The sequence below is a fragment of the Mauremys reevesii genome, linkage group 5, assembly GCF_016161935.1.
Source record: "Mauremys reevesii isolate NIE-2019 linkage group 5, ASM1616193v1, whole genome shotgun sequence".
In the NCBI taxonomy this organism is placed as follows: Eukaryota; Metazoa; Chordata; order Testudines; family Geoemydidae; genus Mauremys; species Mauremys reevesii.
Window position 1 is genome coordinate 81,253,703 of NC_052627.1, and position 24,246 is coordinate 81,277,948.

The 24,246-nt window shown below is 40.7% G+C and overlaps 2 long non-coding RNA genes across 4 annotated transcripts in view; both read left to right on the plus strand.

The window, feature by feature from the left end:
- Nucleotides 1-479, plus strand: part of LOC120406571 — a 49,280-nt gene extending 48,801 nt beyond the window's left edge. Inside the window, exon 3 of the long non-coding RNA XR_005599363.1 lies at nucleotides 386-479. This is a non-coding gene — a long non-coding RNA (uncharacterized LOC120406571). The remainder of the gene's footprint in view (nucleotides 1-385) is intronic.
- Nucleotides 480-2,891: 2,412 nt separating this feature from the next.
- LOC120406570 lies at nucleotides 2,892-23,539 on the plus strand. 3 transcript variants are annotated; one of them, XR_005599360.1, is made up of 4 exons: nucleotides 2,892-3,003; nucleotides 5,519-5,832; nucleotides 10,812-10,885; nucleotides 11,554-11,685. It is a non-coding gene; the product is annotated as an uncharacterized LOC120406570 (long non-coding RNA). The 3 variants fall into 3 exon arrangements; XR_005599361.1 differs by lacking the exons at nucleotides 10,812-10,885; nucleotides 11,554-11,685 and adding an exon at nucleotides 23,222-23,539; XR_005599362.1 differs by lacking the exons at nucleotides 10,812-10,885; nucleotides 11,554-11,685 and adding an exon at nucleotides 6,260-6,318.
- The last annotated feature ends 707 nt before the right edge of the window (nucleotides 23,540-24,246 follow it).

Here is a 24,246-nt window from a genome sequence, read left to right on the forward strand (position 1 = left end):
GATCACTGGGTTGGGAGGTAGGAGGAGACCATGAATTTTAATTTTAGTTCTTTCATTGAATAGTGTTAAATCTGTGCACTTCACAGGACTTATAAATGAGCATTACCTCATGCCTTAGAAAGCAAGCAAGTATTATTACAAGTAACTAATGTTACTGAGGCGGTAACTGATGTTGCACAAGGTCACTTCTGGAAAAAACTGAGAATATAATCCAGATCTATAATATGGCCAGTTCCATTCACTTAGCCACACTGCTTTATGAATGAATATACCACACTCGTGTGTTTGACTGCCTGTAATAGCTAGACCACACTCCAGAAACATACTCTTCTCTAGAGCCAGGAATAGAACTAGAACTGACAAACTGTGTTGCCTTCCCTTGTAGCATCTGGACCATCGAAAGGATAATAGTCTACTCCTGCTACTGCTTACTCCTTGTGATGAATTGGGAAAATTTATCTGTACCATCTATGTATTCTGTGAGAGACTGCGAACTCTCTGTATGTATCTTTACCAAGTTGAACACTCCATTTTGCCTATTGCCTTTTGTATTGTCTCTTTGTTTCCAGGTTGGGCTGAAATATCAAAGGCAGGTGGCAAAAGAATAACAAGAGTCATTGACGCTGTGTTCTATCATTGAAATGGAATAGTTCTAAATAGACTGGCTCCCAACCAGGAGAACTAGTTTAGCAACGGAGCGGTCACCTTGGCAAAAAGTCGCCTGACAGGTTCTGATCATTTGGGGAAGATTATCAGGGAGTCCCTTGACAGAGGAGAATGGAAGGTTATAAAAAGGGAGGAACTGATCTCTTTTGGGTCTCTGGCCATTTCCCCCCACCCCAAACTCAAGATTAGGGTGAAACAACCTAACATACAGGGGCCTGAATATGCCAAGGAACCCTGCCTACCTTCCTAAACACAAATAGTCCTCCAAGTGATGCACATTATAGCAAGGATGTTCATGACCTGTACTCTCCTGTGCTTTACATGAATAAGTAAAAGAGCATTAAAGTGTTAGACTCTGTGCAAAGTGCATTAAGTGCTTCACAACTACCTCATGTCTCTGGAGAGAGTTAAACCGTAAACCAAAAGCTTCACACCTTTGGTGTGGAGTTCTGAGATAAGGTGTGTTTAAGCTACGAGGGTATTGGGGGGGGCGCAACCGTGGTCCTGGGGGCCTAAGAGAGATGGTCTGAGGAGGTCCATTTCCGCAAACTGAGGCAGTGCCCAGGAAATGTACCAGAGAGGTCAAGGGAGGAACCAGTGCTGCTCCCTACTGGGACTCCAGAAGCTTAAACCATACAGGGACATAGAGGCTTGGATCCCCTCCCCAAGTAGTCCAGTGGCACTGGCTGGAAGGGAGCACCCACCTGGATCTGTTATAGAGGGTCTGTACTCAGAGTGGGCCTATGGACCCCAAAGATCTATGCACCATTTATACACTCAAATACTATTTTGAGGGCTTGAGTTAAAAGTAAGACTTGCACAGGCTTGTGCTTGCTGTGTACATATGCTTATTTCTCCCCAGATATTTATAAAGTGCTTTAAGATTCTCTCTCATGGAAGGCACTACATAAGTGCAAAGTATTTTGTTTATAATATTGTGAAAATGCTTCAGAGTTAGTGGTTCCCCTTAAGAACAACCAAATTAGGACATTATGGTCCCAGTCCTGCAAAGATTTACATAGATGGTCAACTTTATGCACCTTGAGCAGTCCCATTCAAAGAATAGCCTCATTTAGGCACCTAATGTCCATTGACTTTAATGGGAGTTAGGTGCCTAAATACACTTTGTCCAGATCCTCAAATGTATGAAATAGGCATGCACATAAGACTTTACAGGAATGGGACCCATATCAGTGGTTGTAAAGTTATGACCATTTAAAATCAGCCTATTAACTTTGATGTTCAATTATCATTTTAAAAAATGCTCTCTCAAATAACTTGCGTCTAAAATGTCACAAACATGATGGCATGCAGTGGTTTTAGATTTTAGGTATAGATTTTACTGGCATTCATACGGGATGACCTGTACAGCTCCACTAATTAGAATTTTCTAGGTCATTCTAAATAACAGACAAAAGAAAATGTGCATAGTGTAGTGTGACAGATATCCTGGACAAACCTTATTCAATTAAGTTTAAAAATTTGAGGAGTTCATTGTATTAAAAATACAAATGTTTATGTACTTTGGGGGTTTGTATGTAGTTCCATAGGGAGGGGAACCACAGCCCTCCACAAATTAAAACCTCAGGAAGGGGGGATAAGTGGATTTGTTTAGGTTTTAATACCTCCAGATTGCTACCACCCACTTGGATAGAGGCTCATATGTGAATATTCAAACTGGGTTCTTCAGGGACCAACAGACAAAGGTTTTTTGGTTAAATAGCCAGAGTTAAAATTGACTCAGGTCCTTCTTTCTGATTGAGCAAACAGACAGGACCTTGGGAGGACCTCAATCCTTAGGGAAAGGTCGGCAGAGACTTTGGCCTGCTGAGGCCTCATAAGACTGAGGGACTTGTTTTGAGCTGAAGCTGTGATGAATTTGGGACAACAAGAAAACCCTTACATGGGGTTTGAAGGACTAATTAAGGTCCTCCAAAAAAGAGATGCTTACTACTAGTGACTACTGGTAGCATGGTGACATGCTTACTACTAATGACTACTGTTACTAATGCCATGAATAAGAGAAGCCCTGATTTCACTGCCACCACTAACACTTAAATTTGGAAAAAATGTATAAATGCCCTGTGATGGAGTGGATAACCCCTGCACTGCTACAGCCCGTAAGAGGTTAATTAACAGAGCATCTTCCCCACCTGCCACTAATCATCTGACCAGCAACACTTAGGATAAAAGGTTGATGCTCAGGCAGAGGGTAGTGGCTGTCAGAGGGGTTGGCCGCTTCCTCATGGGAGCGCCTTAGCAGTGGACTGGCAAAGAACACCCCCTGGAATGGAACCAGAGATGATGGTGTGGGATTGCTAGAGAACAGTTAAGCAGGTATTCCTTCTTTGCATTGCAATGGTGGGGGAGGACTAGACTCCCAAGGGCCTGACAGTAGGGCCCTAGGAAAGATTACTTTAGGCTTTAAAGACTAATGAGCATGGGTCAAAATGCTAGGTAGATGAGGTCTAACAGCATATCCTTAATGAGCACATAGGCAGAGAATGGGACAAAGCTACCGCATGCTCAGGCAATCCTTTTCTGTCTGAATGTTCTGTCTGAATATCCTAACAAATGATGGAGCTGAAAAACCCTGAAACTTGGCCTCTGTCCAGCCCTGATAAGGATTATTTTTCTAAAAAAATCAAGATTCCATCAGAAACTCTTCCTTCATAAGTCTATCTTTTACAAATGTTTGCAATTAAACAGCTCTACCCTCTAACTGATGTATTTACTGACCAATATCAGATTATTACAAGCAAGGGTGCCGGGGGGAGCAACATAATGAGGGCAATTTTCCACCAATGAGACTGTGTGGGTGAAACTTGTCACCCCCCCCCGCCCCTCCCCCCCCCCCCGCAGAACAGGAAGCACCTGCATTCCCAGAGGTAGTGAACTGCAGGATATCTACAGGAGGCAAGATCCAGCTGCATGGCAGCCCTCTGCCTTCACACTTGCTTGGGGCTTTCTATTTAATCCCATCCAATGGATCCATAGTATTACAGCTTCCCCAGCCACCATGGTCTCTGGGGGTCTTCCCAAGTATACGTTTTGCAGAAGAATCAGTGCAGCCTTATACAATTAGCTTTCCATGAGCCATCAGCCTGTTATCCCCAGTTCGATTCTTCACTTGCTGATCTCCAACCAGGGCTTTCTCAACAATGTGTGGAGCATGTGGGGGTGGTGCTATGAAGGTATACATTCCCCTCTCCACTAACTTAGAACAGGTGAGATCTATATGGAGGATCCTCTGTGTGCTGGAAATTGTGGAGAAGTGATCGGTTGGCAGGCAGCTTAGATTTTGTCCCTTGACTGTAACATTTGTGAGAACCATAAGCTTATTAGGAGGAGTGGCTCAGGCTTTTAGATTAATCAGTTCATTTCTGCCCCAGACCATCAAAGAGGTTCTGGACCAATGTTGCTTATTAAAAGAAAGGTGGCTTACAATTCATTTGGTTTGTAACTTTTTAAAATGCAAACTAAAATAAAAATAAGATATCCCCAGACTAAGCTGCTGTTAACACTAACTAGAAACATGATGCTGTTAAATCAAGGTCAAATCAAACAAGTTAGTCTCTCTCTAATGGAGTGGAGTTAAACCATCAAGCTATACATTCCAAGGAAGGTGGCTGATCTAGTTATAAATACCAACTAGAAATTTGTTTTTACCAAAATCAATCAAATCTCTAATTTGGTTAAATATTTTCATTCTCCCCTCCCCCCACCCCAGTATTATTTAATGTCTGAACCGCAACCTCCGTGCCAATTACAAAGCTTCCTTCTATTCCCGACTTCAGTATAATGAGTAACCTTTTTCTTCCTCCTCTGCTGCCCAACAGAAATATTATAATACAGATATTAAGAGAAAATTCTTGAAGTTTAACAAGTCTTATTTGCCAGAAATTACAGATGACAATCTCAGGCCGCTCAGACCCTTTAAACGCACAACACATTTTAATGTGTCCCTTTTGAGAGAACCTTGGGGGCTCTTTAAGCCAGGGTGACTTTTCTTTCTGGCACTTTTTCCCTGTATGGATTTTATGGGTGCTCATAAACACATGCATGCACACAACCACACTTTCACATCCTAAAAATAAAGAAAATGAAAAGGTGGGGATATCTCCCATTTAGTAAAAACTAAAGACAAGAAGCAGAAAATGGGGATCCCAAATTCTTTAGTTGCCTCTTCTGGACTCTCATATGGTAGGAACAGGAATTGCAATCGGATCCAGATGATGATGTTCTGCTACAACAATACTTGTAGCACTAGCAGATCAACCTTCAGGGGCGGGGAGAGACTGGTCAAAAGCATGAGTGTCATGTCTGTTGCTGTTTTGAATTCCTCTCTTCCCAGATCAGTCTTTAAGATTCTGGAATGTCAGTCTTGCGTCAGGTGCTTCGTTGACTCAAAAGGTGAGGCTTCTCAGCCTTGCCCTTGATTCTTATGGTTTGAGTTTTTCATGCTTCTCCTTGTAGCACCTTCCTCAAAGGTCATTGGACAAGTCAGGCACAAGGCCTACATTGAAGCCATGCAGCTCAGTCCAATCAAATTTTGATTGGCAAGTATCAGCTTGGGGGGGGGGGGAGTACCACTTAAGCCAGCAATAATAAAAAATATCCAGTCTTTTTCACATTAAACAACATCACTGGCTTATAGAAAATTCAGCTATAACATTAAATAAATTAAATAGTGAATAGGCAAATTGCTTGCACAACAAAGCCACCTTATCTTCTGAAGACTGACTCTCAGTAGATACTGTGAAAGATATTGTGAAATGGGTTTCATCTTTGAGCTTTAAACATGAAATTTTACAGGTCTGAATATCATATAAGCCATTCTTCTTGCATTAAGAACCAGGCTAAGTGGTGGAACCTGATAACATGGCATTGCAGAGATGGCAGTGAGTGGCGTGCAGAGGCAGAGATACCAGTGAGCAGAAAACGGCGGCAGAGATAACAGTGGCAGTGGTAAGCTGTTACAGAGATGACCTCTTCCTCCACTTTTAAGGCATGTGAATGCACCCCTGAATTCTAGGACTTCACTGACCTTGGACAACCATCTGTGAGTGGGGTGCAGTGGAGAAAAAGGGAAATGAAATGTTAAAGGGCCATTCATCCATCAGACTTTCACACTGAGGCAGAGGACACTGCCAAATATACTGTAGGGTAGGTATTTATTTTTGGTTAACATGCTTTTGAATTGTTGCAGTGTTTTCCCAAATTAATGCTGGATTCCCTTTCCTTTTATTAAGTTTTCTTTTGTTAGACACAGACTGAGAGTTTGTGAGTGGGGAAGTATTGCTTCTAGAGGCATCTAAGGCTGATGATTAGTTTTCCTAGATTACTGAGTGGGGGCTCAAGTCAGTTCTATTTTGCAATGTTAAGCAGAAACTCTAGATATTGAATCTGGTCTTTATTGTGGCAACACCACCTAGCAATTGCTAACATTACACACTCTTAGGAAGTAAATGACCGATGGTTTGATTTTTGTTGTAAATCTTGTATAGTAACAATAAATAGCATGTCTTACAAACATCTAGTAAAATCCAAGTGAGCAAGAGGATGAAAGTTTTTGCCATTTGTTATTAACCAGAACTCCACATTTCAACAGAGCAACTACCTTTAACAACTTGCACTACAGTATGTATCTTTGTAAGTAGTCAACTTTTTACTGCATTTTAGAATAAAATTGTTTTAATACTTGATTTTCCCCCACAATACCTCAGCAGCGCCATTGATTAAGTCTCCACAGAACAGATAATTGCTCTCATTTCTTCTTCCATGCTGAGTTAGTGTGCCTGACTTTACTGCACACACAGTAATGGCTGTGTCAAACTGCACTTGGTGTAGCTGACTACTAAAGATTGAGATTAAATTAATCCTATTTGCAAGCATAAATAAAACAAACCCCAGTAGTGTGTGCACAGGCCGTGATGGCCCTGCCTCTTCTCTTCCATGCTCCACCCCTTCCTTGAGGCCCACACCACCTGCTGCTCTCCATTCCACTCCATCCCCCACCCCACCCCTGCGAGGCCCCACTGCCTGCAGGGATGCAGTGAGCGGCAGGCAGGGGGGGCCTTGCGGGGAAGGGGGGGGTGGAGGAGAGGAGGGATGCAGTGGGGGGGGCAGAGCGGGGAGGGGTCATTGTGGGAGGAGAGGCAGGGCATAGGGAGGAGACTGGATGAGGCAGGGCCCATGGGCAGAAGAGGTAGGATAGGGAGCTAGCCTTCCCCAGGGGAAGCTTCACTTGCTCCCCATGGGCACAGTGTAATCTTGCCCTCTGTATTTCCCCTTCTTATTACAGATGTTAAAGGACTGAAATTATGTTGTCCCCTATAATTTGAAGATAAGATTTCATAAATATTCTTGACAGACAGGCTGAACTGGCTCAAAAGCAGTGAGAGATCTCAACTTGTGTACATCACCATAGCTCAGATGCAGTGAATGGAATTGTGGCATTTTACACCAGTTGTAGATCGGCTCCTAGTGTTGGCTGCAGCAAAAAGTCTATTTCAGACTTTTTACTCACCCCACCCCCAAAAAAAGTCTTGAGGAGGATTTTTTAAAAAACAAACTATTATGTAGGGAGGGATTAAACTATTGTAAATCTGAAGTCTGTACAAAGGAAAATGAGAACTGTTTCGCATGTCTGAAATTTACTGGATATTTTTGTCTAATAAATTTAGCTTCATTAAACACATGCCTACTGTGTATATTATATTTTAGTTTACAAGGTATTTATTCAAGAGATTCATATATCAACTGAAAGCTCATTTTTGCCTTGTTTCGATCTGAGTGTCAGAGATAAGAATTTCATTTCAATCTGACCCAAATTCTTGTTTTTGATGTAAAAACCATGTAAGCTATAAAAAAGCATGCCAAACTGCAACAATTCATTACTTAAGACTACGATAAGAATATTTTTATCCTAATCAAGGATGATCTTAACTTGCTGTAGCTGATAAGCAAAATATTCCAGAAAGTCAATATTTCCTTTTGATGTACTGTAAAATTACTGAGACGATAAAAGATAAGGGAAAAGCTTTTTAAAATTTGGTGCTGCTAAAAACAAAAGTAGAGCCAAGCAACTTGATATCAGCAGTATAATTCTAAAGTTCATCCCCCAATTTAAAGTCTCCAACTTCATAAATATTACTATCAACTACAGTACAAGGGAATCTGACCATGGAAATACCATATCATATTTGCTTTTCATGGGCAACTCAGTCCACCACCAATTAACCTCAAAGCCTCAGTTCAGTTGTTTGGTTTGAAGATCACTCTTCTTCCACTTCAAAAAACAGGAAGGAAAAAACTCTGCAGTTTGCAATTTCAAGTTAGAAGGTAGATGTTTGTTGTGAAAGTTGCAAGCCCTGGTTTAGAAGACTGGGGAAGCACAGAATCCAAAACAGTAACAATTTATCCAAACAAAATTAAAATGTCATTAAGTATGAATACTCGGAGTCCAAGCAGTAAATCAGTAACTGACCAATGAAACGGTAGGGAATGGGACTTTAAGCTCGCATTGGTGGTGGGTCCGGTAGAGGAGTAGATTCCTCTTAGCAATGAGGCGGGATAAATGAAGGGTTGGGATTCCTTTTTGGTAGGCAGATGGCCAGGAGGAGGCTGGGGGGTCCCATCTGACAGTGAGGCCAGGCTTTTCTCTCCCTGTAGCAGCTGCTGCTCCAGCAAGGAGGCAGTAGGAGAGAGGAAGAGACTAACACCTTTTCCTTACTACATCCAGACAGTGAGATTCCTAGAGGAGCAGTAGGGGTTTTTTTGAAGCAGCTGCTGCTTGTGTGACAATAGCAGATGTGTCTGTTCCCACGGTGGTGTCTCCAGGCTCATCTGGGCTCTGGCCCAAAATGACTAAATTCTCCTGTGGTCAGATGGTGACGTAAAATGATGAACCCTGATAGTGATTAAAAGAGAGAATGGGAATGGGCAGGGCGATGGAGAGCAATTCCTCCTTTAGCTCAGCTGTAACAGGTTCACCTAGACTGAAGTGTGCAGTCTACATGTGTCAATGGCAGGCTCTGTCAGGGAAGAGACAGTTGGGAAAAGCTTCAGCAGCTTCTCACTGCCAGAGTCTTTCCTTTGTCAGGGAAGGCTCCATGAGCCTGTTCCTCTCTCACCTATTCACGCATCCTGCTTGTCCTACCTTTGATCTTTCCCATTACTATACACTCCCATGGATGAAAATTAGGAGCCTTCTCTAATTCACTCCTGGGTCTACCATGTCCCTTGTGCTCTTTCTTCATTGTAGACTTTTCACTTTGGCCTTCGGGTTGCCCATGTCATAATCTGTGAAAACACAGTTCATCTTAAACAGGTGGTCATTAAGAATATAAGATGAATACAACTTGAATTCTACCTTTTGCCTCCTTTGTTTACCAGGGACTGTGCTATAGCTTGAATTCTGCACAGCCCAGAGGCACCTAATGGCTGACTAGCATACTGCAAATAATAAAAAAAAAAACCCTACAATCCCCACATCCCCTTCCTGTTCTGCTCAACCCTCATTCTAGTCTCCAAGCATGCTTCCCAATCCTACTCAAGCTTCCTCCAAATATTCATTGTTTACAGCCTGGCACTCTGACTCCTCACCTCCCATTCCAAGGAGGCTGAGACCTCCCCCTTTGCCTCTTCCTACTGCTCTTGCTGATACAGCCCTCCTGCGTAGTGTTCCTAGTAGCTCTCCCTGTGCTTTAACTGTCTTCCAACTTTTCTGTTCCAATCTATAGCAAGATGGAATCCCAGATTAAATGCCATTTTGTGAAAATGAATTCAGGAATGAGGGAAATTAGGGTATTCAGTCCCCTGCAGCATTTCTGACTTCTGTTGCTAAATTAACCTTTTTTTAAATATTACTCCAAACTGGTATAATGCGGGCATCTAAGGGAAAAGTTGTAAGTGTGTTGCTGTGCTGTAAGTCCTCTGAAAAGACAAGAAAACAAGGGAAAGGCAGAAGGTGGTGTCAGGTTTTGGGTTCTAGGTCAGGCCTTGGGCTTGGAATCATGGTTGAACAGGTACCAAGGGTCAAATCTGGCCATAGAGTCAGGACTAGGCCAAGGGCAGCGCTGAAACCTGGGTCAGGGGACCGGCTACAGGTCAGAACCACGGTCAGAGTCTGTACACCAGCCAGATCAGGATCATAGTCAGAGTCCAGATGCAAGTGAAAAGTTGACGCCAGATTGAAGTCAGTCTGAGGGTCAGGAGGCCGGTACAGGGATGAAGCAAGGTCAGAAACAGGGCTGGAGCAAGGTCAGAGTTGGGAACAGACAAGGCTGAAGTGAGCTGGAACAAGATTTAGGCAAGGCTGGGGGCAGGAACTGGAGCAACGGAAGGCTGGTAGCCTAGAGTCAGTAACCCCAAAAGGCAGCAGCAGAGTTCCTAGCCAAGTTGTCTTGCAGGTCTGGCAGGGTCAGTGAAATACCTGTGCCTGGGTGGGGTGAGGGTCATCTGAGCTGGGCCCTGACCAGGGATAGGCTGCTACGGCATGCTTGATGGCTGACTCGGTGCAGGCTCTGTTGGGGAGTGAGTCATGGCACCTATTGAGGGTCTGGTCTGGCTATGGGTTTGTCTCAGAGGAAGTCCAGGATGCACTTTATCTGTGATATCAACAAATTCTTGGGGATGAGGTTGAGAAGAGAGTCTCTTAACGTGTGGACTTCCCTCACAGACCAAACTGGTTTGGCCAGAGGAAGCGGAGAGAGAATTGTGCAGTGAGAAACAGTGTCCTGGTAAACACAATTACCTTCAATCTGCTAAAAGAGCACATAAATAGAGCAAAATAACTAAGCTGCAGATGCATCTGTTTTCAAACAATACTTGTAATCTTTTCAAACAAATTTGGAACAATAACGTTGATGCTTATGGAAAGTGTTGGACTGAATTACTACTTAACAATAGGTAGAAATCTGGGAATGGCAACGTAATCTTCCACCTACCAGGCTGCCTAGTACACTGCCTGAAGGGACCACCTCTAGGGCTGAGAAAGTAGTCAGTCCCCATATTCCATACTTACTAGCAACCTCAGCGGAGGTCAGGGATGCTGATTGAAACCAGTTATGATGATGCAATGTGATTTATGAAGTTGATATCTAACCACTACTACACTATATACCATTTCAATTCTCCTGCAGTAGGGCACTAAACAGGCATCAGATGAAGTTTGATCTCTATTGGCCTATGCTGGATGTGGACCTCTGATTTAAAGGTAACTGTTACCTGCACATTCTAGGGCACCCCACCTTTACCCTTCCATGGGCTTAAGGCCTAAGCTGGTTAATATAGGCACTCCCACCCTTTCCCAGTTCCTAGGGCTCAGGGTGTAATCTTTTGTGGGTTTGCAGGTTCTCTTACTAGTGAAAGAGCCTTACACAGTAATATCCTTAACCTCTAGTTATTAACAGTTGTCAAAACAGAATATACACACTAAGCATAGAATACTCACCACTCACAATAAGGCAGATGAACGTTTCTTGGTGGCCAGTGAAGATCAGATCACATGGGGTTCCGGCTTCTGCAAGGTATGATTGGCAGGGTGTTGAGGTCTGGCAGCTCTGATCTGGACTGTATCCTGGAGTTAGGTTCCAAAGAACATCCTTTTGAACCCCAGTTTATATAGCTAACACTTGGGTCCTACTTTGGTTAAGGTATAGCTATCATTTTAAACTAAAGTACTACAAGACAGTATTTTTCACCAATCCTAGCCCGTTATAAAACACTTCTTTAACCAATCAGACTCCACCACCTTAGTTGATTTTAAAGCTTGCAAAATTAGTTATGCAACAGACAGAAACAATGAGAGAGTCTGAGATTATACAGATAAACCATCAAGGCAAAACGCTAGAAATCTAGATTTCACAATCCCTTTATGCTTAGACAGGTAGTATTGGAGGAAAAGATCCTTTTGATGGCATCATCCAAGTGGCAGACAAGAGAAACAGTGACCATATCTTTAGCCTTGAAGAGAGCATTTGAACCTGCACTGTACTACAGTTTTATTCATTGCTAAATATGCTGGCATAGTAACTTAAAATGTGTTATCAGAGGAGTGATGAGCATTTATTGATTTGCTGTATAGGTTAACTTAAATTGAACAATGTATATGATAATCAGTGTGACATGGTACACTTAAATGATTATCTGGAATCAGTCATTGTACTCTTGCACCCTTAAAATAAAGGGGAAAGAGGGTATGGCTGAAAAAAGAGAAGTAGTTTAAAAAAGATTTACGCTCTTTAGAATGAGTTCTAGTTAGTCTAAATCATGTGTAAAGGGAGTACTATCTGGTAACCGCCTATGTTGGTTGAATCTATCTTAAAGAAGGTGATGATAGTAAGTTCTATTTTTGACTCAGTCTTATGCTGCTGTCAAAGATATAAATTTTTTTTTAACTGGAAGCCGATGATTATGTAGGTGGACTGATATCTTTCTCATGGCTCGGTATGACTTAGTTACTATCAAGGTTTAAGAGATCTGTGTGTTTGTGTTTAAATACACATGCTTTATACCTGAATATTCACTAGACCCGCTAAATTGACCCCTGCAGCATTAATCACAGCAGTGTCAATCCCTGGTAAGTATAGGCATGCTCTTATTAGTGCCTTTCTAGGTATCTGAGTTTATATACCATTCTTGTGAGAAATGTGCTAATAAGACCTAGGTAGATCATTTTGAGTGAAACTGTTCAATTTTCATCTTCATCTTCAAATTATCAATGACCATAGTGCAGTTTTCTCATTTGTTTGAAATTCTTCACTTAATACCTGTCTATTTGGGTTGTAGTTCTATTGCAAGCCCATTGTGGTTATTCAAAATTCAATCTGTTCTTATCAGATACATAGGTCATAGAATGTTTCTGTTTCCAGGCTGAAGGAGTATAACTTTTAATTGCCAGCATAAATACTGGAATTCACTTTAAATGCCCTGTATAAGCAAGCATTCCAGCAAATGTGCTCATTAGAAGAGAGGTTTTCCATTTGGGGGTTGTGACCTTCTCTGTGGGGTTACAAACAGCTGCCAGGTGATTTCTGGGGTGCTACCAGTATGGAAAGGAGACAGTCTGGGAAAAGTTGAGAATAGAGGTGATAGGAAATTGGGGTGGCTTTCATGGAAAATTTTGAGTTTAAAACAAATCCTGACAAGTATTATGCCAGAAAAAGAAATACTTGATTTGGAAGTGCTGCCACAGTGCCTTGTGTGGGAATTGTAGTTTGGGCCCTCATGCCCCTATTCTCCTCTGCAGGTCTCACTAGTCGGCCAGGATATTTCTCTCATGATGCGCCACAGTCTCTCCCCTTCATGGCGGGAGGTGGTTCATCATGATAATTGCTTGGCCAGGGTGCATCATAGGAGATGTAGTCCAACCACAGATCCCAACCTGTAGGAAAGAACGGGGACATAAAACACCCAAACTGCACTTCCCTGCACTGAGATACCACAGAAACATTTCAGAATCAAAATATTTTAATTTTGGGCTGAAATAATGTAGTTTTTAGTCAAAAACTGACAACTTTTCAGTTTGGGAACATTCTGTTTTTCAATGAGAAAAAATAATCATTTTTTTCCATGGAAAGCAGACACCTTTACCAAAACATTAATTTGATCAACAAGCAATTTTCTGTGGAAAAAACAATTTTGACAAACTTTATTATCAGGACTAACTGAGAACACTGGTGCTAACTGTGAATGCAAAGGGACATGAGTACAGTGGCATTTGCAATGTTTGCTTTAAAATTATTCCTATATATTTTTTTCTTCAGTATTTGCCCAGCTCTAGGAGATAATGTGATTTCTGTAGCTAGAGTAGAGGGAACCTTGGTGTAGTTTCAGTCACTCTATTAAAGGAAAGGGATTGCTCAGGATCAAAGACAGCAGAAAACAAACCACTAATTCACAGTTTGAAGTATTAAATATATGGAAGACTAGTGAGGTTTTGTACATCTTAAAGGAGATGAACAAGGAACCCCTTAGTATTTTAGGGCTCGCGATATTTTTTTATTTGTCTGTAAAATAGGAAGTTATGGATGGACAGATGCAAGTGGTAAAACAGTAACACATGCCTGGATTTTAAAGATATTTAGATGCTGTGTGCTCAGCGTTGCAAAGCCTAACTGACTTAGGAACCTATATCCCATTGACTGTTCCTAAAATCCCTTCTGAAAATGAGATTTGGGCTCTTAAATCAGTAAGGCATTGCAATGCTGAGCACTGCAGCACCTAAATTGCTTTAAAAATCTGGGCCATAGACACTACAATGCAATAAACATTGTAAGTTCCAAAGGGAATGTGTTTTAACTTCCAGAAAGGAACACAACAGTGATTCTAGTAAGTAATTTGAAAATTATGTATAAAAAAATGGTAAATCAGAAAGAATTCAGAAGGGGACTAATCCTGTAGGTTAGTTGCATAAAATTCGTAAACAAAGTGTTCTGGAAATTTAGAACCAACCATAAACTCCATAATAGAGCTGAGTAACACAACAGTTCATGATGTACCACAGCTGAGAGGTGACTTACAAAGAATAGACAAAAGCTAGAGGCTAAAATGATTACATTTCAGTAGACATGAATTTCTGAGGTGGCTAAATGGAAGAAAAGAACAAGTAGACTGTGTCCAGGGTCTGAGGGGAGCCAACTGAGGTCACTCAATTAGGGTGAACTGCAAAGAATGGGGCAAACAATCCCCAAAGCTGGTGGATATTCCAATACTTGGTAAATCTAAGTCAGCACAAAACAGCTTCTATAATACCTCACTGGTTACCCAGAAGCCAACAACACAGTTCCCTCAAAGCAACCCCGCCTCAGGCCTCCACCCAGACACCCAAGTCAAATATTATGAGGATTACTGAAAATCTTATTTATCATATAAAAAAGTTCTACTGATCCCAAAGGATCAGACACATTACCTCCCAGGTTAATGAATATTTCAGACCTTGCCCAAATACACGCTTACAGCCAATTCTTATTAATTAAATTAAAATTTATTAAAAAAAGAAAAGATAGAGAGCATTAGTGAAAAGATCAGTATACATACAGACATGATTACAATTCTTGATATTCAGATTCATAGCAGCGATGGTGAGCTTTGTAGTGGCAAAGAGTTCTTTCAGAAATATTTCATAGGTTATAGTCCAATGTTTACAATCAGAGTGGTCCAGTTAGGACTAAAATCTCAGTACTTGTGGTTTAAACTTCCCCTGCATGACAGCTCGGTGTCCTTTGGTAAACGATAGGCACTTGTGGGGACTTTGAAGTGGACCGATTTCCTAAGCATCACTGGTAATTATCCACACAGATTAACATAAGGTAATTGCCTGTTTTTTTCCACCATTCACAGATGATTTGCTATACATTTCAAAGAGAGATGAATATAGATATACTATACTTACAGTTATAATATCCTTTTGATCTCTGAATTAACAGAATACAGAATAGACAGGGACAGTTTGATTACATTGTTGACCTCTACCAATATATATGTAAGCACACAAACATTATCTACCACTATGTCTTTAAGGGTTGAATTTTAGTTATTTATCCTTCAGGATGCTTACCCCTTACTGGTCATGCGTCACATAGACCAAAGCACTTATTTGGATTATGTTGCTGGGTTCCCAAACTTCACTGACTAGTTGGCTAATTACACTTGAACTTCTTATCGGGAAAGCAAGGTATTGTCACGTGAAACAAGATCAGACGAAAAAGCAGTGGAGTCCTTGCACACTGCAATAGCAAGCAGGGAAGCCACACATTCTTTTGACTAACTTCCCAGCAACCTCAATCTCAGATCCAGGATGAATTGAGCAGTGATATTTTTTTTTAATTGGATTTGGGGTTCAGTTTTTTGATGCCTTTACATCATTTCTACATATTTATGATACTTTTCACAGCATCTTCTTTTAGTAAAGACTAATGATGTGTAGTGGGTACAATTAAATTTTGGTGGGCACATCCTCAGTTAATCTAAATGGATGTAGCTCCATTGGTGTCAATGCAGCTATATCAACTTACACCAGCTATAGATCTGCCCCTTTTTGAGGCATTCCCCATTTCAGGTGAAAACCATGAAATACCGTGGATAAGATATTGTGACCATAGGTACCCCTGTATTCACATCCTACACACTACTGCAATGATATTTGCACAGAATATGCCTTGTGAGATATCATATGAAAGCGAACAACATGCTGGTTATTAATATCATTGTAAAATGCATGTTAACCTTATATGTGAAGTTATGAATTCCCTCTGTATGATGTTTATGTTTAAGATAAGACAGTCTAGCCTAGGTAAAGGGGGTAAACAGGTCTACACTAGATAAAGGAATGTGGGTTTCCCTCAATTTACATATTAGCAGTAAACAAAGCTCTCAAGATCAACCAGCCAGGGTTACCCTGTTTTTTGAACTCGGGAGATAGACTTAACCTGGCTCCTGCACCCCAGAGAGAGACAGGAGACTGGTTACCCAAAAGACCTGCCTGACTTGTAAGACTAAGACATCCCTTTGGATCCTTCACTTTAGGAAACAAAGAAACTAAGTGATTTGATCTGAGTCCTGGCCAGGCCGTCTACTAAAAATCTGGAAAGGAGAATGGGTAAAAGAAACCATATAGAACATATATATTCTAGACATATAGAGACATATGTCTCTTTCTAGACTGAGTTTTGAACTTTTAGATCAGGGGTGAGCAACCTATGGCACGCGTGCTGAAGGCGGCATGTGAGCTGATTTTCAGTGGCACTCACACTGCCCGGGTCCTTGCCACCAGTCTGGGGGGCTCTGTATTTTCATTTAATTTTAAATGAAGCTTCTTAAACATTTTTAAAACCTTATTTACTTTACATACAACAATAGTTTAGTTATATATTATAGACTTAGAGAAAGAGACTTTTAAAAAATGTTAAAATGTATTACTGGCACGTGAAACCTTAAATTAGAGTGAATAAATGAAGACTCGGCACACCACTCCTGAAAGGTTGCCGACCCCTGTTTTAGATGCATGTTTTCACTTTTATTTGCTTGTAACCATCTCTGCCTTTATATCTTGGTATTACTTAATCCTTGCTCTTTTGTTAATAAACATATTTTACTTTTACTATGAACCAATACAGTGTTGTGTTTGAAGTGAAGGGTATATTTACTCCAGTTAAATTAATAAGATGTGATGTAATGACTGTCTAACCGAGCAGCAAATTTAATATCTTCTGTGAATGTATAGGATTATTTTCTGTGCATTATAGAGAAAATATCTCTGAGCTCAGGGGTGCAGTTCACTGATAGTCATCTGCTAGACAAGACTTGGGCCAGAAGACCATTGAGGAGTTTGCTGGTGAGGAAGACAGATTGGTGTGGTAAAGAGCTGACATAGCCTAATCACCAGCTTTCTTGCTGAGGCAGAGAGGTACCCAGTGTTTCACAGCTGTGGTTATCTCTAGCAGCATGTTACAGATATACCATGGTACAATAATGCCACAATTAAAGATACCTATTGTAAAGTAAACATGATCTTTCCTGATCTTTCCTTTATACAGCTTGGGTCTTTGACCTTCAATTCCAGGAACAGGTGACCAATGGTCTGTATTTTCAAAAGCCTGGGGTTTTGTGTAACTGGAGATGCAAAACTTGCATTCACCTCTCCCTCAAGATATTATATATAATCCTGGCCTATAATAATACAGAAATTAATTTAATAGTATGGCCCCTAAAGTTACTTAAACTTAATTCAATAAGGTCTCTAAAGGATAGGGCAGAAAGCTGCCCTGTCTGTCAAACTGGGCAAAGAACTGAGTTTTCAGTTCCCTGAAATTGGAAAAAGACACATGCGTGCACACACCCAAATCCACTTCAGTGCAATCCAAAACTGCAGATTCAAAAAACAAACAAACCCCCCAAAAACAACCCAGCAATTTTTTGTTTCAGGTCACAATGTTTCATTTGACCTGAAACTAGATGTTTCATTTCCTGTTTTACTTTTTTCTTAAAACAAAAGCAAGAGGAATAGAGGGCTATATTCACAAAACCAGAAGATGTGGTGGTTGTCGTCTTAACTTTGAACCTAGTACTTAGGGCACTTAGAATGTGGTTGACTGCAGGTTCAGTTCCCCATTCTGCCTGATGTCAAACAATTCTCCAGAGTGGCCTAATCACAGGGCTACAGTGTATTCTGTGGGTGGAGTGGGGTGCTCTCAATCTCGCTGCTAGTGAATAAATTAGTCATTGGAGAATGGACTTGACTCTCCTAGATGAGTGTCTTAACCTTTAAGCTATTGAATCATTCTCTCACATGACTGAGAGAGTCACCCTAGAATAACTCGGGGTTTTAGGGCACTCTTCTGTGAGGTGAGATAGCCAAGTTCCAATCCCTGTTCGATATGATGCACAGCAGGAAACTGAACCTGGGTCCACATCCCATATGTGTACTCTAACCACTGGGGTAAAGGTTATGGGGCGGAGGCATGGATCAGCATTCATGTGACGCTCCCCATTAGTATCCAGCTAATGATCCAAACAGTAGACTAAATTTGGTGATAAATCCTGGTCACATGCCACTTGAGGCACGTTGCACATACATTAAGAAGAAGGTTATGGGGGGCACCACATCCTCCTCTGGCCATTCTGTGGATGGTCCTTAAGTCTCCTTGTGAATGTAGCGTAAGATTTTTGGGGAGGACTGAAGGTATTTGACAAATTTATGTCAAATTTGCAAATAGTTTTGGGTTGAATGAAACTACTTTTTTGGTGAATAAACCATATGTCTGAAAAATTTCACCTAGCTCTACTTAACAAACTTACAGTACATAACAAAAACACTGCAAAGCAATCTCAGCCACATACAAATCTTTTGATGAGGTAACATCAAAAGGTTCTGAGATGGATACTTAATTAACTGTCCAGATCTATGGAGGCAAAGCTGCCCTCTGTCCCCACTCAATCCAGCTAGCCCTACCTGTTGTGTATAAAAATTAGTAACCTGCTTCCCCCTCTGGTCACTTTGAAAGATAGACTACTCACCTCTTTTCTGTGAGCCATCAGCCTCCTAAAATCCTGGCTAGACTTGTAAGGGGAAGAAGAGTCTGAAAAGCAAATCTCTTCCTCTACCATGCTGCATTAGGAAGCAGCATGAAACTGACCACTGATGCCAGCCTTATCTTTCTGCATCATGTTGCTTCCAGGGGAAGTAATGTTGTAAATCATGTGGAAAATAATTGCAGGACATTTGTGCAAGTGAAAGAAAGTAATGCTAGTCCTAGGGAAGTTATAGTTGTCTCTTCAAGAATTCAGCAAGCTCTCATAAGGGACTCAGGAACTCCCATATGTACCTTTGTGAGCTGCCATCTTGATTTTTTTTTTTTTTTTTTTTTTTTTTGGTTTAGGGGAAGTAATTTTGTGGTTTTATTAATGCCTACAGTTAAACTAAAATAGCATTTTAAAAAGACTTCTAAAGCAGCTGAAGAGCTGGCAGCTGCTAGGCTGGCTTCCTTCCATCTAAGGAAGCAGTCATTGCTGTAGAAGCTAAAAGCTTTGTTTTAGTTTTAAAATAGCTCTTGGATCATTAGCAAAATTTAAGGCATTTGGAAAAACAAAAGAAAACTTGGGAAGATTATAAAGTCGCCATTAGAGCTGGATGGAAAACAGAATTTCTGGTTCATAGAAAGTTCTGACATTTAAAAAAAAATTCCAAATTTGGAATGCAAAGCTCAAATTAGAAATTTCCTGGCCATTTAAAAAAAAATTGGGGGGGGGGGGGGAATTATTTGGGACCATCAAAACATTTCATTTTGGTATTGGATGGTTTTGTTTTTACTAATGTTCATACATACTATCAAATACTAGATGCAATATTTACATATACCAACATATCAAACCTAATATTTTAATGCAAGTCAAAAGAAAGGTAATTGAAATTAAAAAATAGTTGTCAAAAAAAAATCAAAATTATTTATTTTGACTTTTCCCCCCATCAAAAATTTCATCAGAAGTGACCTGTTCCCACAAAGTGTTTCAGTTTTGACAAAACTGCATTTTCCAATTGAAACATGTTCAGTCAAAAAACATTTTACCAGCTCTTATGCTTTTTTTTTTTTTAGAATGAGGGAATCTACAGGAGTTTCTGCAACATGCTACTCAGTCTTGTGAGACTCAAAATTTCTGAATTTTTTATTTTTAAGATGATCTAATGCTATAAGTGTGAGTGTTCAGCTAAGGGTTCAAAACACTGGACCTGATCCTCACAGTCCATACTAAATTGTCTTTGTGCTATTCCCGCAGTGCAAAGGGGCCATAAAGCTGTCCTAAATGCACAGCTGAGAATTCAGCATAGGAAAACATATCAGTTGGAGTAGAACTAATCTTCCATATTGCTGTATAGTTAAATATCCTACAGTTTTTCAATGTCATTGGAGTTCTGCTGTATGTGGTTGACCCCTGGGAATATCTGTATATAAATTACTGTGTCTTCATATATAAGTAATGCCTGTCAAGTTACTGGCTGCTATACCTTTAGCAAAATTTTTCAAATGAATAGGTTTTTTTCCTTAAATACAGATTCAGGGTAACAAACTGTTGGCAAATTCAGGTTGATTTTGGTGACGAGTTTTGGTCAAAAAGAAAACTGTTTCAGAAATGTCAAAAATGGTTCATTTTGGTATTTCTAAAATGAAGCATTTTGATTTGGAAAGATGTTTTGTTTCTGAATTTCTCTACATTTCATGTTAAAATAATAAATGTTTTTCAAAAAACCCTAAATGAAATGTTGAGAAAATTTCACTTTGTATCAAACAAAACCTTTTATTTGACATGAAATTACCAGTGTGACCCCCTGGCAAGGGAATATGGATTATTTATAAGAAATCATATAGGTGGCAAGGGTTTGCTGATGACCAGAGGTGTATCTGAAAAAATATCCATAGGTTTTGGTGAGGTTTTCTTCAGATTAGATGTCCAGAGTGTCCTGGAAGGCACTCTTTAAAATATGACCAGGCAGAATGCTACACTCAGGTCACTCTTGTGATGGCAGAAAAGCTCAGCCAAGTCACATGTAAACTGGTAACTTGTAAAGCAGGCCAGGAAACTCCCACTGAAATGACTTTCTGATTGAAACTGCAGTTTCTACAAAACCAGTGTTGCTGACTTTTGTCAGTTTTCCTGACTGAAAATTCAAGAGTGTTTCAGGTCAGTTTAACCTAAATCAAATTATTTCAATTTGTTAACCCCCAAATATTTATTCTAGGGTCAGTTCATGGGAATTGTAGTTCAGACGCCATTGTCTCTTATGGCTTGTGCTCCCTGGTTAGACTACGTCTATCATGCAGTCTTTCCTCTGAGCGGCATGGTGCATCATGGGAGTCTATGGCTGTAGGTACATCATAGGATGTGTAGTCCTGCCCCATCAGGCTCTAGAACTATGATCCCAGGAGGCAATGCAACACTATAGGAGAATATAACTTGATGCAGAACAGACTCAAAATGCTTAGCTTCAAGTCAGTTTAATAATCCAAAATAAAAAGTTTTAATTTGGGAATATCAAAATATTTCATTTAAATTGAAAATGCCTCAATGAACATAAGAATGGCCATACTGGGTCAGACCAAGGGTCCATCCAGCCCAGTATCCTGTCTGCCGACAGTGGCCAATGCCAGGTGCCTCAGAGGGAGTGAACCTAACAGATAATGATCAAGTGATCTCTCTCCTGCCATCCATCTCCACCCTCTGACAAACAGAGGCTAGGGACACCATTCCTTACCCATCCTGGCTAATAGCCATTAATGGACTTAACCTCCATGAATTTATCTAGTTCTCTTTTAAACCCTGTTATAGTCCTAGCCTTCACAACTTCCTCAGGCAAGGAGTTCCACAGGTTGACTGTGCACTGTGTGAAGCACTTCCTTTTATTTGTTTTAAACCTGCTGCCCATTAATTTCCTTTAGTGGCCCCTAGTTATTATATTATAGGAACAAGTAAATAACTTTTCTTTATTCACTTTCTCCACACCACCCATGATTTTTATATTCCTCTATCATATCCCCACTTAGTCTCCTCTTTTCCAAGATGAAAAGTCCTAGCCTCTTTAATCTCTCCTCATATGGGACCCATTCCAAATCCTAATCATTTTAGTTGCCCTTTGAAATCAAACAATTACAACCTATGTTTGATGGAAACCATATCCTGAAAGAAATATTTCCTGAATCTCCTCTTCTGGCCTTCAGACAACCCAGCAACCTCACCAAGGTCATCAAAGGCAAGCTTCCCACAGACCAGGATACACCAACTCTAAGCAGCCCCAGATCCTGTCAGAACAACAGATGCAAAACCTGCAGACATATCTCCACTGCTACAATGATAAATACCCCTCCCAACACACAAGATCCCTGGGCCCTACACATGCCTATCACAACAGGTTGTGCACCTCGTCCAATGCATCAAATGCCCCTCACCAACTCTGTGGGTGAAGCCAGTCACTACACTCTCAAATGAACTTGCACAGAAAAACAATAAGATAAAACCACCCTATCACCAATGGGTGAATACGTTTTACAGAGCGATTGCTCCATATCTGACCTATCAGTCCTCATCCTCAAAGGAAACCTTCACAACACCTTCAAAAGATGAGTGCAGGAACTTAGTCATAACTGTGCTAGACACTAAAAATCATGGTCTCAGACAATGGTTTCAGGTCTCTGTGAACACTTGCAAGGCTAGTGAATGCACCCAATTATTGTAATCAAGCCGCTGTTTGCCAGAAGCTGGGAATGAGTGGCAGGGTATTGATCACTTGATGATTACCTGTTCTGTTCATTCCCTCTGGGGCACTAGCCACTGTTGGAACACAGGATACTGGGCTAGATGGACCTGTGGTCTGACCCAGTAGGGCCGTTCTTATGCTCTGTACTTGGGCAGGTGAGGGCTGAGACACAAAAGACCTGGAGCCAGAGGCAGACAGGAGGAGCTCAGGACCCCTGTGACATATATGCCCAGATGGAAGGCTAGTGACAATTTGTAACCTGCTAGCTCTTCTTTGTCCTATGAGTATAGAGGTGTTAATTGCCCACTTCATTTTAAGTGGTTTCTTGCAACATGTGTTAACTCCTTATGCTTATCAATCTGTCACACTTTGTATTTAGCTGTGACACTTTCTGGTTACATTTTCTAAACTTAAAGAAGAGCTCTGTGAAGCTCAAAAGCTTGTCTTCCACTAACAGAAGTTTGTCCAATAATTACCTCACATACCTTGTCTCTCTAAATGAAATGTTTCATTTCTGAAAGGCTTTGATTCAGTATGTGGTGCTGGTAAACCAGATGCCAGATCTTGTCAAGTCTGTAGGCATCAGTGGAGCACTGACAAATACAACCAGACCAATTCACCTGTAGGTTAATATTGTTCAAGATAGGTGTTAGACTTGTAAGAATGTGTTTAGACTCTATGAAATGCTTGTGAATTTCCGCATGCTTTGATCTTACTTGTAATGTCTGTATCCTGTGCTATAAGGTAATATGTAAGTTTTGCTTCATAACTGTAAAAATGACGGCTCTGAACTTGTGTACCTAGGCAGGAAAATCTGTTCCCCTCCACATCCAGAAGAACTATCAAGACTAAGTGGGCCATTGTGGAATATCACTACTTAAAGGCTGGTTTAATGGCCCTCTTACACCTATTAACATGCTACATGACAGAAAACATGTCCCATCAGCTTGAATACTGGAAGAGGGAAATAAAGATAGCTGACATGAAGATTTTCCATCTCTTTGATGTTTGGACTCTTACTAAGGCTTGAGCTAAGAGACAAAAAAAGCAGAGATCCCCATGGTCAACCTAGGTTAGCCCTAAAAAAAAGATTAATTGCTGGCTGATTATTGCATCTCTACCTTTTAGAACCATACACTGAACTCATATATTGCCTGCTCTAACCTGTAAATACCACTTGTTTCTTTTTCCTAGTTAATAAATCCTTAGTTTACTATAGGATTGGCTAACAGCATTGTCTTTGGTAATCTAAGGTACAAATTGATCTCAGGTAAGTGACTGATCTCTTGGGACTGGGAGAAACCTGAATATTTTGTGATTTTTGGTGTAGTGACCATTTATCACTAAATCCAGCTTGCCTCAGTGGCAAGGTAGATGGGAGTTTCCAATAGGACTGCCTGTGACTCCGTAGTAAGATTGTGTTTTTTGTTGTTGAAGATATACCTATCTCATAGAACTGGAAGGGACCCCAAAAGATCATTGAGTCCAGCCCCCTGCAGGACCAAGTACTGATTTTGCCCCAGATCCATAAGTGGCCCCCTCAAGGATTGAACTCACAACCCTAGGTTTAGCAGACCAATGTTCAAACCACTGAGCTCTCCCTCCCCCTCCAGTGATCCAGGAGTTTGCATTTGTTACTGGGTTGGTAAAATCTAATTATAGCATTATAATTATATTATGGTTGGGTCATTACAAAACCTAAACTTAAATTTCCCCAATACTAATTTCTCCCTACTGTTACTCACACCACCTTGTCAACTGTCTGTAATAGGCCACTCTCTTACCACTTCAGAAGTTATTTTTCCTCCCTTGGTATCCTGCTGTTAATT